The sequence below is a fragment of the Heptranchias perlo genome, chromosome 20 (assembly GCF_035084215.1).
Source record: "Heptranchias perlo isolate sHepPer1 chromosome 20, sHepPer1.hap1, whole genome shotgun sequence".
Classification (NCBI taxonomy): Eukaryota; Metazoa; Chordata; class Chondrichthyes; order Hexanchiformes; family Hexanchidae; genus Heptranchias; species Heptranchias perlo.
The window spans coordinates 7809803-7815301 of record NC_090344.1 but is presented as its reverse complement, the minus strand read 5'-3'; the positions used below and the strand labels follow the sequence as shown (position 1 = coordinate 7815301).

Below are 5499 nucleotides of genomic sequence, written 5' to 3'. Positions count from 1 at the left end.
CTATCACTTTTTCTATTCCGATGTACGGCAATGTGAAGACGTACATTAACTATTTCATATCAACAATATTAGCCTCTCTTTACCACATTCGTTTCGAATGTGCGAGTTGTATTATCAAGTGAGACTTTGCAGAATTAATTGCTCTCAAGCTACATTGTTGTCTGTCTCGGCATCCGCAGATTATCCACTCTCCCACAAGTATAACAGTGACCACACTTCAAAAATACTTCATTGGCTGTAAAGCGCTTTGGGAAGTCTTGAGGTCGTGAAAAGCGCTTTATAAAGACAAGAATTTGTTTTTATACTGGGCTAAAAGTACTGATGTTTTCACTATGAGGACGAAGAGACATCAATATGTGGACATTGGCTACGAATTCATCATCTGGGTTGGTCCTTTACTTTTCCTACCGTCTCAGTCTTTCGATCTTTAACGTTCTCTGCTGGTGTCGCAGGTTCGATGAGCTTTGGCCGTTCAACGAAGCCTGAGAAGTTCATCAGGGCAAAACAGAGAGGGACAGAGACAGGGAGAGATAGAGAGATCTAAGTATAGAAAAAAAGCTTGATTATCAAGTTAGCAGAATTTGAAATGAAGCTTGAGAGAGATGGAATCATACATTCATAGAATCGTTACTGCACAGAAGGAGGCCATTCGGCCCATTGAGCCTGCCCCGGCTCTCTTTAAGAGCAATCCAGTTCGTCCCATTCCCCCGTTCTTTCCCTGTCGACCCGCTAATATTTTTCCTTCAAATACTTATCCAATTCCTTTTAGAGAGTCACGATTAAATCTGCTTCCACCACCCTTTCAGGCGATGCATTCCAGATTATAACTACTCGCTGATTTAAAACGTTTTTCCTTATATCGCCTTTGGTTCTTTTGTCAACCACCGTAAATCTGTGTCCTCTGGTTCTCGACCATTCCGCCAACGGGAGCAGTTTCTCTTTATTTACTTTATCTAAACCCGTCATGATTTTGAACACTTCTATCAAATCTCCTCTCAACCTTCCTGCCCTCAGGAGAATAAGCCCAGCTTCTCCAGTCTATACGCGTAACTGAAGTCCTTCATCCCTGAAACCGTTCCAGTAAATCTTTTCTGCGCCACCCCACAGGCCTTCACATCCTTCTTAAAGTGCGGTGCCCAGAATTGGACACAATACTCCAGTTGTGGATTATTGTGAAGTTTCCTTCACGCACCTTGAAATTTTGCAAGAGACCATAGGGCTCCCAATTAAAAGGTCTGCCGCGGTGGAGGATCTGTCTGAGAGAAGGAAATGCGGCCCGTTATCTCCAGTTCATATTTATTTGAGCATTGAACAAAACTGTAAAAAATGGCGCCGTGAGCAGGATTTCAATGATTCACCGAAAGACCCTGTCGAGTTTTAGATGTAACGGCTTAACCACTCGGCCATCACAAGCAGCGAGTGCTAGTCATGCAGGGCTCTAAATCAGAATGTGCAAGGTACTCAGAGGAGATTTGTGAAATTATATGTCGTTTCAAACAGGTTTCCAACTGGACACAGAGAGCCCGATTCCATGCAAACGTTGCTGTTTCACTGGTAGAATTTGCACTTACCACGCGGGGGAACAGGGTTCATATTCCCGACCAATTAAGGCGCATTTTTATTCTGCACCTCTGAGATCGCCTGAATTGGGATAAATTCACCTTCAGTTTCAATCTGCACACCGGCGTGAGGCATTCTACTTTCTCCATGTGTGTTGCGTCGATAAACCGGCTGCATTCCGACCCCTTGTCCTCAAATATGCTCGAGAATTAAATCAATCCTGCTTTCTGCAACGCTGAAAAGATGTGAGAAAGAAATGAGTGAATCCTCACTGGAAATAGTGAAACAGGAGGGTTCTGGGATTTGAACTGGGGACCTCTCACATATCAAACAGTGAAACGGCCAAAATGAAAACCATAATCCGAGAACAAGGAGCCGTCAGTAACACAACCGGACAACCAGTCGAAACTTTCCCTGCTCCCCACAACCGATCGCCCATTAATTCAGACCGCTTCTGTCCATCGAATCATAGAACGGTTGCAGCACAGAAGGAGGCTATTCGGCTCATCGAGCCCGTGGCGGCTTTTTATAAGAGCCATCCAATTAGTCCCATTCCCCGGCCCTTTCCCGGTGCTCTGTATTTTTCCCCTTGAAATTCCTTTTTAAAGTCACGATTGAATCTGCGTCCACCATCCTTTCAAGCAGTGCATTCCAGATCATAACTACTCGCTGCGTCATTAAATTTTTCCTCATATCGCCTTTTGTTCTTTTGCAATCACCTCAAATCTGTGTCCTCTGGTTCCCGACCATTCCGCCAATTAAAACAGCTTCTCTTTGTTTACTTTATCTAAACTCTTCATGACTTTGAACACTTCTATCAAATCTCCTCTGAACCTTCTCTGCTCTAAGGGGAACAACCCCAGCACGAGGCAAATGCGGTCAAATGGCTTCAATTAATTTTTTTGATCATTGAACAGACCTTTAAAGACAGGCCTTGTTTTATGGAACTGTGAGCTCGTGGTTTAAATCGCTGGTTTCAATGTTTGGTGCGTTTCTCGATTCTAATTTTACCACTGACAGAATTTCTGCAAATATCCATTTTGACCTGTTCACAGAAATCCCGATTGTAGTGCGATGGAGCAGAGGATGTGAAAGTAGCTGAAAGTGAAAGTGCAGATATTAGTTTGATCACAGTGACTGGACACGTTTCCACAGGTGAGGAAATCTCACCTTCAGATTCTTTCCAGCAGAGTGGGACAGGTGATCAGAGTGACCGGGTTCGAGCGGCGCAATCAGTCCTTATTTGAGTTACAGGCTCAGGAAATGCCGGGGTTTTTAATTAGAATCTCAGTAAGATCAAACAAACCTTTTGTTTGTGAACATTTCGACCGGAGTTGAAGGTACAATTGATTTGTTCCAAAATTCATTTAATTATCTGAATTGCCATGTGGTTCCTCCGGACTATGCGGTTGCAAGAGCAGATGAGATGTTTAGTATGACTTGTTTACAGGAGGGAGGCTGCGGTTTTAGAGACACAAACTATGACTTTGATACATCAACAAATCGTGGGATATAACTGGAGCTTTAAACCAGCGCCAGAGGCCGCTCAGCCAGGATACTTTCCATCCTGCACTTCAGGAGCTAGTTTTACAGGAATAGAATGACTGCAAGCAAGAATTCTACCCCTGAAGCACCAATGCTGCCACAGCAGCAGGATGCATGTGTCCAGTTGAAAACCGATCTGAAGGAACATGCAGTCTGACAGAGCCGGAAGTCCAGCAGATTGACTTTCGGTCTGAGCAGATGTTGAGTCTCCTTCTTGAGAGAGTTTCGCCAATCCAGCTCAGAGTGGTTTAAGAATCATGAATCCGGGTGTGACTGGAGCCACTTGTGTAAGATGAAGTGTCGGGGGCAGTTTCACATCCTTGACGGACATTAGTGATCCTGTTGCGGTTTTGCTGCAAAATTTCACTTCCCAGCTCCCGAACTAAAATCCAACGCCGTTGCAACTCGAATCCATAACCTTTGAATGGCTTATCAAACAAAACAAGTAGAAGTCCAACACACTCGCCATTGCGTCACAGGGTCAGTTGCTAAACAAAACCTGAATAAAAAGAAAGACGCGTTTCTCCGGTCCAGGGGCAAAGTGAGAATGGATGTTATTCAAAAAACTGTCCCCTCGAATCTGTCTTTATATATTTTTTTGTAAGCTTCGATTTTAAAAGTTATAAAAAGCCAAAATAAATAAAGTAAATTATAAAAATCGAATCCGTGATTAAGGCGTTACAACACACTCGAAGTAACTGAGTTAACCGGCCGTACTGACGGTCCATTAGACATTTTAATTAATTTCTGGACCTGTACGCTAGTTGGCAGCGCTTTCTGCACTTGGAATCCTAAATCTCTCTGCTCCTCCACAGTTCCTAGTTTCTCACCATTTAGAAAACATTCTGATTTATCTTTCTTAGATTTAAATTGGACGATCTCGCTCACCCCCCATTGAACTATATTTGCCGCAGTTTTGCCCACTCACTGAATCTATCAATTCCCACTTTTCAACTTCCTGCTTCAATCTTCATGACTTATTGCGTCACCAGAAGGCTGCGTGTTCAAATCACGGGGTAACCGTTACTTTTCGAGCTGATCAGATTCTGGATCGTTCCGGGATGAATATTGTATCTGCTTTTTCTCAATAAACAGAACCTTGCTCTAAAGTCTGCTTCCCTGGTTCTCAAATTTCAGGAAGCCGTCTCATTCCGCCCTCGTCTTTTGATTTTGACCTGCGGTTGAAACTTTTGCAAAGATGGAAAATAAGTCCCCAAATCGCTCCACGTGAATCTTAAACGCTTTGGGAAGACGTTCAATGCAAACAATCAGGAATTTAAAGGCACCTCAATGACCTGCACTTTCTTGGAATGAGTTTTGTTCGCCATTGCATTCGACCGTGAAATCGCTCCCGGCTTTCATCTCACTGAAGTGAAGAGTGTGACCGTGTAACATCTGTCAGAGTGGAAGTGACGAGTTTGGGGTCGGTATGGGTCGTTTACAAATTTTGAAATCTCACCAAGCAGCAGAGAAAAAGAATCTTGGAATCAAATTGTCCCTGTCAGTGATGAATTGAAGTGAATATCGCTCCAAGCAGATCTGGACAACTCGCAGTGCAGCCGCACAGGAGTTTCAAATCCACCTTCTCGCCACTCGGCAATCGCATGAACGGAACTTTACTCTGACCCAGTGTCACCGCGCTGAAATCGCGGATGTCTCGGCCACACTTTTTCTGAACATCATGGTTCGTGGTTTAAGAGTGAAAACTGCCGTCCGCTTCACTGTAAGTGCAAGAGACATCTTTGTAAACACCGAGTCGTGTCACAGACCTGCTCGTCGGACCTGCTCATTTCATCTCATCTCATTTTCAGCAAACCTGAATATTACTGGAATAGAGAATGGCGAATCACAGCTCAAAAAATCAATCCTCTCGACCACGAGGGGACTGAGTCTTCCAACATACAGGTGTTTAATGGCAAAATGAGTTTAATGTTCAGGAATAATAGAGCACAGATTTTCACTCGTGCAAACTTCACACACTTTATTTTGGAAAAGTAAACTGATAGTAGAGAGAATTTATTTTGATCGCTGCAACCTGAATTTTTAGTTCGTTGAATCAGTAGTTCAGCACAAACGTGTGCTGTCTCTGTGGCGCAATCGGTTAGCCCGTTCGGCTGTTAATCGAAAGGTTGGTGGTTCGATCCCACCCAGGGACGGTGGGGAAACTTTTATCTTCATGGTCTCGCATTTCCTGGTTCTGATGTTTGTTTTGGCTGCAAAACAAATGCCCGGTTTCGATGGCCAGCTGAGCACGGCCGATCTTCCATCATTTCACCTGTGATTGGCTTCGCGGAAATCTGAATTCTTCTTGATGGACAAGGTCCGAAGGTTGCAGGAGAGGCGCTTCAATCTGACATGGATATTTCTGCAGTGAGCGACACCAGACTGTTTCAA

The 5499-nt window shown here is 44.0% G+C and overlaps 1 non-coding gene across 1 annotated transcript; it reads left to right on the top strand.

Moving 5' to 3' along the window:
* Nucleotides 1–5187: 5187 nt before the first annotated feature.
* Nucleotides 5188–5261, top strand: trnan-guu (transfer RNA asparagine (anticodon GUU)). The gene has a single exon. It is a non-coding gene; the product is annotated as a tRNA-Asn (tRNA).
* Nucleotides 5262–5499: the final 238 nt, after the last annotated feature.